This window comes from Rutidosis leptorrhynchoides, chromosome 9, assembly GCF_046630445.1.
Source record: "Rutidosis leptorrhynchoides isolate AG116_Rl617_1_P2 chromosome 9, CSIRO_AGI_Rlap_v1, whole genome shotgun sequence".
Classification (NCBI taxonomy): Eukaryota; Viridiplantae; Streptophyta; class Magnoliopsida; order Asterales; family Asteraceae; genus Rutidosis; species Rutidosis leptorrhynchoides.
In genome coordinates, this window is record NC_092341.1 from 137,289,061 (window position 1) to 137,301,119 (window position 12,059).

Here is a 12,059-nt window from a genome sequence, read left to right on the forward strand (position 1 = left end):
AAGTTCGTAATATGTTTTCCAAGGTTTGAATCGTACATTTTCTTGGTCCGTCAGTTTGTGGATGATACGCGGTACTCATGTTTAAACATGTCTCCAAGGATTTTTGTAAGTCTAGAAGTGAAACGAGTATCTCGATCTGAAAAAAAATGACAATGGCACACCGTGTCGAGATAGAATTCCTATAATGTATAGTTGTACGTGTCTTTCCCATCTTGTTGGTTTCTGAAAGACATTTCTTGGAACAAGTTTCTTATCGGTTTCTGAAAAAAGTTTGTTAGGACTATTCACCCTCGTGGAGAATACTAGTATAACGTGAAGATTCTCTCTCTCCATTGAGAATTTAGATAAAAGATTCCTTACACAGAAGTACGAGTGTAATGCGTGAGGAGTTTCTGCCTCGATGTGAGCATATCAAGAATTTTGTAGTTCGTCGATAAAATTGTGTGAAAACGAGATAGTATACACGTATAATATATGTTTTGAAGTTGAAAGAATTGGTCGTTTATTCAGAAGCATCAATATGATTTGGCAATAATCAAAGGTGTGTCCTTGGTATGGTCGTTATCAATATTCAAGGAGTTTTCGGATGTTCAAAACAAAAAATAAAGTCATGTACATGGCACATGGTGGTGACTAGGTTGATCGAGTCCAATCACCATCACGAGTCATTAGAACTTTGGTATGACTTATCGTAATATAACCACATTGATCGAGTGTCGTTATATTATGCTAACTCATACCTCCATTCCTACATCACTCTATAGAATCAAGTTCGTGTAATCGTGAAGATTTAAAATGAAAAAAGTGTAACGATGTCTCTAACGTGACTCGTATTTAATCGTAAGAATTAGTGCAACTCTGAAGATGAGTTTCCCGAGGGAAGTGTATAACTGGTTGTTCACGTCAATGCGGTTCAAGTCAAACAATAATGTCTTTAGATACGAAAAGAGTAACGAATTATGATAACGAGTAGTACGCAACCGTAGTGATAAGTAGTGATGACGATACTCACCTAGAGTAGTGGTGGTAGTAACAAGAAGTGGTAGATAGTGAAGAACACCGGTGTAATATCGGTAGTGTTTAGTGATTGCCATAGTGGTGGGAACTTTACAGCACTTGTGGATAGTAAGTTGGGACGGTGGTGAATAACAACCTAGGAGACAAAATTCCCGATCTAGTGTAACTAATGAAGACGTCGTCATCCTTACGCGTATGAATCTTAGATTTACGTGTGTTACCAGAAATTGGAAGAGTACGAGTTTGTATAATGAAAATTTGGTACCATTAAGAAGTTCACCTAAGAAGGATTCAAGTATAAATGCACAAGTAGTCAAGTAAGTGCTATCTATAGCAAATGAAAGTCAGAATGCAATGATTAACTATCCGGTTGTAGTCTAGATTCACTAATGCGTCCTAACAACTCTGTCAGACACACTAATGCATATCCTAGATCCCTACAACCAACGCTCTGATACCAACTGTGATGACTCGACAAAATCGCCATTGACGGTGTCGTCAACTTAGGTCTCATTACGTGGTCATAGTCCCTAAATGAGACGCATTTGACCAAAATTATGTCGCATTCATTTGAAACGTGTATGACTTGCAATATTTTAAGTTACCAAACGGTTCGACAACAAGTTTAAGTTTACGAAAGTTGTAAAGTAAATATGAAATAACTTGCGACATAATATAAGTTGAAATTCACGAATGCTATCAATAGCGTATGCATGTAAACATTAAGTTTGAGTCCAAAGGTGCTATCACTAGCGTATGCATGTATGCTTGACCCCAAGCAAGTAATCAAAGTGTGTGGAAGCATGTATCAAGTATGAACCTGAGAAACATATAGAAAACTGTCAACAAAAAACATTGGTGAAATCATAGGTGTATTTGTAAACGTTGTTTTTGAACCATAAGATTTAGTATAAGTTGATTATCCAAATCTTTTGCATTCCAAAGTTGTTGTACGTTCGCGAGCACCCAATTATCAAGACTTAACTGTTTTACGAACCCCGTTATCATAGTGTTAGAACCTACACTATACCCGAAAATATATTTCATTCGCTAACGGTAGCGAACCGTCTGAATGAGGGCGCGTCAAGCCCGTATGGATCCACACAACATAAGTTCACGTTTACACCCTACAAGTGTAACTAATGATAATTGAATTGAGGCTTTTTGTTCTAACTCGCTGTGGAAAGTTTGTTTTCATACTTGTTTTCAAAGCATAAAAGTATGATACGTATATGTTTCTCAACCCATGATTTAAAGAATAAAAGTTGTTGAAAAGATGGGACTATGATCTCACCTTGTGTGCATGAATATAAAGGTACTTCACAAAGTAAACGTGTGCATGAAAGTTGTTTAGTCTTGACCTAAACAAGTAAGTTGTATCAATACCGGGTAAGACATAAGGTCGGGCGAAATGTGTTCAATTAGTCCTATGGCTCGTTACGACTAGATTATATAGCATGCGAATCAAATTGTCAAGTTTCATGCAAGATATAAGTATAAAAGAAAGTTAGAACGATCACATAAGTTTTTGGTTAAGTTTGACTAAAAGTCAAACTTGGTCAAAGTCAACGGGGTCGAGTCGGGTTTTCGACTATTGTTTCATGATGAGAAATTATATATAAGCATGTTGGCCAAGTTTCATGTTAATCGGAGTTACGAGTAAGCGGGGGTGAAACAGTGAAATCACAAGGTGATTTTGGTCAGAGACTTTCTCTGCACAGGAACGGCGCACCAAGACCAGGTGTGGCGCTCTTGAGGACCCAGAAGCGATGCTCTTATCTCCAGTAGCGGCATTCCTGGCGCCTGATGAAAAACTCCAGAAAAGATTGACCAGGAATGGCGCTTTTAGTACAAAAGCGGCGCTCCTGTGTGACGACCCGGAAATTTCCGACCAAATTTAAGTTTAATCTAAATATGATTTCGATACGATAAGCAAAGTCTGTGATGTTGTGTCTCAAAAATTTTGAACTGTTTCATATATTCATTTGACCTTCGACTATTTCCCGACGATTCACGAATAACTAATTGTAAATAGATATGTGTGTATACATATAACTAATAATTTGAAATATAACTTGAAGTATTATATGTTGTTGTTATTAATTTAATAAAAATGAAAAATAGGATATTATTATTTAAAATATATCTAAATAAAAATAAAGTATATTAAAAATAAGTATTAAATGATTGTAATACTCGTTGATGTTCCGCTTGATATTAAACAAGTTAAATTCGAACTTATGTGATTTTAAAATAAACGGTGATCTGAAACTAAGTTCTATAAATTTTAGACTTATTAAAAATGTATTTAGAAACTATTTGTTAAATTTTAACACTTTTTATATTTTACCCAGTATCGAACGCAGACAGTTAATTTAAATGTTATTGAATAATTTTAAAACAATTAATGACTGTTTTTATAAAATAATAATTAGAATAAATAAAGATGTTTAATATAAAAATTTGGGATTTTTCTGTGTACTCTTATCCATTATCAACGGAGCACGAATTTCAGGCCGTGAGTGAAATAGTACACGACGGCTAAATTAATCACACGTTTTAAATTTAAATTATATTATAAGTATTATTATAATATATATTTCTAATCTTAAATCATTAAATATATCCGTGACTTATGATTGAATGTATTATTATTACTGTGTTTATGATTGAAATCAAAATTTGACAACCTTGTATGCCCACCTTCTCTCTATACTATATAACTTATGTATATACATCCATACATATGCATTCATTGGGAGAAACCCATTTCAAACACCAACCCACTACATTCCTCTTTCTATTTTCTTTACTTAAACATCACCGAGAACCAATTGGTTGCTAAAATTACTTCTATTTTAATTTGATGAACAACATCAACACAATACTTTCTTGCTACTCATTAATTACTCAATTACAACCATCGAAACCCGACACCCTATAAACCACCGTCGACTACCATTGAATCACCATCACCTTATATCAACCATCACCACTTGGCTTGCGGTTTTTCTGTTTCATCAGTACATACATGACCACCACCTTTGTGTTACTATCACCACCTTCCACCACCTCCGATCACATCAAAACCATCATCTTTAATCATCAAAACCCCACGTAGTAGCCTTTATGTTTGGTAAAAACCAATACAAGAACAACCATCAATCACAACCCTGAAAGTGTTTCTATTTTCTGTCGAGCCAGGATCAAACCCACAGGAAAACACTTTTGTTTACTGATTATTAGGTTCCAACTACTGCTCTTGTTTCCTTGTTCAATTACATCAAATTACACCAACAACTCACCACGTTTGGGCAACCACTTACTACTACCCTCGAACATAACTGCTACTGCTCAGCTACTTATTTCTGTTACTTAATTAACTGCTACAATCTGCTGTGTTGTTTCTTTCGTGACAAAACAACACGCACCCACCTGCACTAGTACTTCTGTTCAATCTGCAAACCGTCACCTCCCTAACCTAACACTCGCTGCACATTTTTTTTCTCCTTCTTTCTTATTTTGATCGACAATTTTAATAAAGAAATACCCCACATAACTTAATAATATATTAGTGGGATACAAGTGGAACAAAACTCCTCAATCATACCGACATTTGGGTCATTCAAAAAGAAAAGGGACATTCCATTTCTATTTTTATTTTTAAAAGTAACTTGATGTTAATAAAGTAGAAAATTTGATTGTGATGTGGGATAAGAGTGATAGTAATATTAATGATTAAGTTGATGCTAATTATATGAGTTCGAATGATACATGGTAGCCATTAAGCGATGAATATAGTGATTATGATGATTACAATGATGATAATATGATTAGATAATAAATAGATGATGATTAAGATGATAATGAAAAGATGATGATGATATATGATGTATTATGATGATGCTCACATGATAAAGATGATAATAATGGAAGCGTTTATGATCGAACATATTTAGATGATGATGATAAATTGCCAAGGTTAAATGGGTTTTGTTTTAAGGAAAAAGAAATAGGCACGTTCGAATTAAAAGGATTTAGTAGATGAATCAAAACAAAAAATTGGTAACAGTGCAGTGGTTAGGAGTGCTTGTGTTTAACAGGTGGTCACGGGTTCAATCCCCTGCCATGGCAAATTTTTTTTTTAAATTAACAACAGGTCTGTTGGGCCGCCAGTTTCTGTGTTGGGCTGAATTCCTAGTTGTGCTTATGAGGTTGCTGTTGGGCTGAAGTAAGTTGAACTATCGTAAGGATATGATGATGATACGGGTTATAATATTAGGACTCGGTATTAAGACAGAAAAATTGAGAGAGACGAGTGGTTAAGGGATGTTTTGGTTGAGCGAGAGGTCTTGAGTTCGAGCCCGGTCTATGGCGTTTTTTTTTTTTTTAGGAAGCTTGTTCTTCAAAGGTTGTATTCTAATTTTATTTATTATTATTATTATTATTACTACTATTGTTATGCTAAGTATTGTTAACATTAATATTATGATTATTATTAACAAAAATACAATTTTTATTATTATTATCATAAGTATTAGTATTATTAGTAGTAGTAGTATCATTATGATTAAAACCAATATTGTTATTATCATTATTATTATAGACATCATTATTTCTAAAACTATCATTTTTAGCATTATTATGAAAATTATCATTTTAGTAAAAGTATTATTTTTATTAAAATATTGTTATCAATATTATTAGAAATAACATTTCTAGAAAAATTTCATTTTTATTACTATTAGGATTATTATTATTATTATTATCATTAGTAGTATTATCTTTAGAGACATTATTATTATTTTTATCACTATTATTACTATTATTACTATAATTAATATTATTATCGGTATTATTATTATTAATATTACCATTATAAACAAATACAATCTTTGTTACTATTATTGATATAAAAATATACTTATAGTAATATTACGTATAAGTAGATATCAATCATATTAATATTTTTAACAAATTAGGTATTTTTAAGATATATATATATACATATTGATATAACTATATAAATATTAGTCATTTTAAATATATACACAGATTAAATATATATAATACATAATTTAAGATATAATATATTAATCTGTTCGATTGCAATTATATGTGTTAATATATATGCAAAACTGATATAGGTTCGTGAATCCGAGGCCAACCCTGCATTGTTCCGTATCGTCGTATGAATATTTTTACTACAAAATATTGTAGAGTGAGTTTCATTACTACCTTTTTAAATGCTTTTGCAATATATATTTTTGGGACTGAGAATAGATGCGCTTTTATAAATGTTTTACGAAATAGACACAAGTAATCGAAACTACATTATATGGTTGAATGATCGAAGCCGAATATGCCCCTTTTTGCTTGGTAGCCTAAGAATTATGGAACATCACTAATTTTGAGAATTAGTGCACGCCTAATTGACGCGAATCCTAAAGATATATCTATTGGGCCTAACAAACCCCATCCAAAGTACCGGATGCTTTAGTACATCGATGTTGTTTTTATCATGTCCGAAGGATTTCCCGGAATGATAGGGGATATTCTTATATGCATCTTGTTAATGTCGATTACCAGGTGTTCAATCCATATGAATGATTTTTGTCTCTATGCATGGGACGTATATTTATGAGAAATGGAAATAAAATTCTTGTGGTCTATTAAAATGATGGAAATGAATGATTATGATAAACTAATGAACTCACCAACCTTTTGGTTGACACTTTAAAGCATGTTTATTCTCAGGTATGAAAGAAATCTTCCGCTGTGCATTTGCTCATTTTAGAGATATTACTTGGAGACATTCATGACATATTTCAAAAGACGTTGCATTCAAGTCGTTGAGTTCATCAAGATTATTATTAAGTCAATTATAGTTGGATATATTATGAAATGGTATGCATGCCATCAACTTTCGATGAAATGAAAGTTTGTCTTTTAAAAACAAATGCAATGTTTGTAAAATGTATCATATAGAGGTCAAGTACCTCGCGATGTAATCAAATGTAATGTATTCGTCCAGATGGATTAGGACGGGTCGTTATAGGTGGTATCAGAGCTGTGGTCTTAGCGAACCAGGTCTTGCATTAGTGTGTCTAACTGATAGTCGTTAGGATGCATTAATGAGTCTGGACTTCGACCTTGTCTGCATGTCAAAAGTTTTGTTTATCATTTCTAGTTAGAAATCATCTGCTTATCATCCTTAGGAAATTAATTGCTTATCATTCTTAGTCTAGACACGTTTTACTGCATTGACTGTATGAATAGTATATAGAAAAAATTCATATCTTAGCACATCTGTTACTATAGACTTGCCTGACATATGTCGTAAATTTCTCCGTAGTCTACGAAATCTTTAGTACTATATATATATATATATATATAGATATTCTATGTAGTTAGAATATCATCCAATATTCAAAAATCATTTCATATCGAAAAATCCTTTATTCACTCGTACGAAATGGAACTCGCCACTAGCTCAAGTTCCTCGAATTCCAACAGCTATTCCGATATGGAAACACATGTGCTCTCCGAAAGCAGCATAACCAGAATGGATCAACAAATCAGTCATCACCAATTCTGGATGAATTGGGGATGGGTTCGTAGTCTACTTAATCAATGGAGACGCGAAGAAGGCGATCCTTTCCACCAACCGAATTCACCTCTTGACGAAGAACCTGTAGCACTTACCGACGAACCTATCCGAAACACCATTTTTAGCCTCATTTCCAGAACATCTCACCACAATTATATTCTATCTAAAATTCTAAACCTTATTCATCCGCTCGTTCCGAACGACAATCATCCCGGAATAATGGAAGAAGTCAACGAGCTTTGCGCCCGAGTTGTAGCTTTGGAAAAAATGGTGCAAAACATACCAGCTTCGGCAACATCACTGGCACCAATAGTACCATCAGTAACAGCACCCGTACCATCAACAATCCATGCCTCAACATCTCATTCCGTACCTCGAGTATAATCATCGTTCTACGTATCGTTCTACATCAATTATCTTCATTTTTCATGGCGATTATGTAATCTCTAATATTTTAGATATTATGTATTCAAGTTCTAACGGTAAATCAAATGAGATTAATATTATATTAACTCATTAAATCTATGACTAAATCTGAAGAAAATATATATGTAAGTATATTTTCATAAAGATTGTAATTAAAAATTCTTTCTACAAATGGTTAATGGTGAAAATATTTTAACGGGTAGGTAATACCCGAGGAATATTTAGATTTCACATTAATAAGTTACACTGTACATTCTTCGAGTCAGATTCAACAGTCATTTACTATCCTACTTACATCCACGGATATACGTATCCGTTCACCACAAAATAATCATTTTCATTCAATTTCATATTTGAATTTTGACCTATCAGAATCCAACAAGTGGCATAATGAAGAAAACATTGGACAAAATAAAATTTGTTAGAAACAAACAAATTAATTATGAGAAATTTTGTTAAAAATCCACGCTAACTATTCCTAGCTAACTGTTCCTAGCTAACTGTTAATTCCGTATTACATTTTATTTATCGCAATTTATTTATCGCAATTTAATTATCGTAATTTATTTATCGCAATTTAAATTCTCGCAATTTTATTTATCGTCATTTAATTTCTGTTATTTATTTTACACATTTTAAATGTTAGGACACGTATACAATGTTTTGACATATCATATCGACGCATCTATATATATTATTTGGAATAACCATAAACACTCTATATGTTGTAATGTTCGAGTTCGCTATACAGGGTTGAGGTTGATTCTATAATAATATATATACTTTGAGTTGTGATCGAGTCTGAGACATGTACACGGGTCACGATATGTATTAATTAATTTGAATATTATATATTAAACTATATATGAATTGTTGTACTACTAATTGTGGACTACGAACTGTGGACTAATGACATTGGACAATTAAAATGAATTAAAATATTGATTATAGCATATGAAACTAAATAATTCTTCAAGTTTGCCACTTGATTTCATCTTAAACCTCATTTGTATATTGACAATTCCAGTATGCGTTCAAACCTTTCATGATTCTTGAAAATAACTCAATCGAGAGGATGAGCCAACCGCACTTCATCTACGGAAGAAAAGATTGATACATATAGTTATGTACCTGAAAACACTCGGAACCTGAGTAAACGTTTAACACTTTTCTGTGCTAGCTCTTTAGGCATTGTTATTACCGAAAATAACATTGTAACTTTTTTTTTTCAAATTAGCCAATTTTGTCACAGCTCCAACAAATCAACTTCGATTTCTCATTCGAAACAACCTTATTATAACCTCGATATATATGCGTGATCTTTTATTTTTACCGGGAAACCTTTTATATTCCACCATGTTACCATCAGCGTTTAATCATCTAAAAACACAATTCTCCTGAAACCACCTCAGTTTGATAACCGATGATTCAGATATTGTAGCATTAAATGCAGAGGAAATAGAAATATTGTAGATGGTCTAAACGGCCAAAAGTTTGATGATAAAGAAGGGAGTGTTAGGAACGCTAGATAAAAAATTTGGTACTGAAAACCAGATTGAGCAAACCATGAAGGAGACCAAGGCCAAATACAAGGGCCATACCATATATTCAAAGAATTCAAGTAATTCTGGATCTGATGAAACCTTCAACGAATACCTTGCTCCTGACTCTAAACCTCCGCAGACAATATCCTGCATCATCCATCGATATTAGAAATTCTAAGATATCATCGTATCTTTCATTATTAATATCCTCAATATTTCTGAAGATATCTTCATAAATATTCTTGTCCGATATTAATTATCTCTCCGCTCTATCTGTGTTATATCATAGAAGAAAACTGTTTTAGTTTCTAAATCTCTGAAAACTTCGAGTTTGAAATATGAATGTTTTTGAAGTAGTGTTGGGAACTGATGCATGAGTTAGTATAATATAATGACACTTGATCAACGTGATTATATTACACTAAGTCATGCTGAGTTTCTAATGAGACGTGATGATTCACAGATCATAACGTCATCATGTGCCATGCTACATGACTCTTGTATTCTATCTAACCTCAAAAACATCAAGAAAATATTATCTTAATGATTCGGTCTTTTCCGAATACTCTGGTAATTTGACAAATCAAATCGTGCTACTACCTTTCCTTTCTACCTTGTATATTATGATAATTCGAAACTCCATACCTACAAATTCTGGACCATTACTTGTGAAAAGAAAACAAAAGCATGAAGCTCCGAAATAAAAAGGGGGTATAAATCGCAGCAAATAAGAGAGAGCATTAACTGTGAATGACGATGATTATAGAAAGACAGAAGCAGGGACTCTAAAAGATAAGGTAACATATAAAGTCCGAAAGTAACACATAAATTACAAACCGTGTAGGTCAACGTTTATCGCAACATAAAGACACGGGAGAATTAAAGACAATATAACCCCAAGGATGAAGTAGAAGAAAACATAATCCTATGGTGGAAGTTGGAAAAGGTGAACGATTGTTGCGATAGTCAGGATAAGGACAAGGATTAGAATTGGATTAAGCATTTTCACAATCTTTTGGATATATGAACTAAGAAAGAAAATATAGGAATGGTGAGAATAATGGGATGGAAGAGTTTAATTTATAATAGAAATATCAGACAGAGTAATCGAGGAAGATCACCGTATTTAATTATAGAGATCTTAATTTCCTTACTCGCCGAAGAATCAAATCTTTTAGATTTCAAAGATTTTCTTTAAATCCCTTGAATTCTGAAATTCAACCAAGACAACGTCAAAAGTTAAGACGCACCTTATTCTCTAAAATCAACCTTGACTATGTCACTGGTTAAGACGAACTTGTATATACTCATTTCACTCTTTTGTGATAACTTCCCTCGTACGCTTCACATAATTGAATCATTTTATCTATATTAATCAATAATGATAAAACCTTATTTATCAACTCATATTTGTCATGAAAACATTCTTTTTGTTATCCATGACCACCTTACTCAAATTTCGAGACGAAATTTCTTTAACGGGTAGGTACTGTGACGACCCGAAAATTTCGACCAAATTTAAGCTTAACCTAAATATGATTTCGACACGATAAGCAAAGTCTGTGATGTTGTGTCTAAAAAATTTTGAACTGTTTCATATATTCATTTGACCTTCGACTATTTCCCGACGATTCACGAACAACTAATTGTAAATAGATATGTGTGTATACATATAACTAATAATTTGAAATATAACTTGAAGTATTATATGTTGTTGTTACTAAATTAATAAAAATGAAAAATAGGATATTATTATTTAAAATATATCTATATATAAATAAAGTATATTAAAAATAAGTATTAAATGATTGTAATACTCGTTGATGTTCCGATTGATATTAAACAAGTTAAATTCGAACTTATATGATTTTAAAATAAACAGTGATCCGAAACTAAGTTCTATAAATTTTAGACTTATTAAAAATGTATTTAGAAACTATTTGTTAAATTTTAACACTTTTTATATTTTAACCAGTATCGAACGCGGACAGTTAATTTAAATGTTATTGAATAGTTTTAAAATAATTAATGACCGTTTTTATAAAATAATAATTAGAATAAATAAAGGTGTTTAATATAAAAATTTGCGATTTTTCTGTGTACTCTTATCCATTATCAACGGAGCACGAATTTCAGGCCGTGAGTGAAATAGTAGATGACGGCTAACTTAATCACACGTTTTAAATTTAAATTATATTATAAGTACTATTATAATATATATTTCTAATCTTAAATCGTTAAATATATCCGTGACTTATGATTGAATGTATTATTATTACTGTGTTTATGATTGAAATCAAAATTTGACAACCTTGTCTGCCCACCTTCTCTCTATACTATATAACTTATGTATATACATCCATACATAAGCATTCATTGGGAGAAACCCATTTCAAACACCAACCCACTACATTCCCCTTTCTATTTTCTTTACTTAAACATCACCGAGAACCAATTGGTTG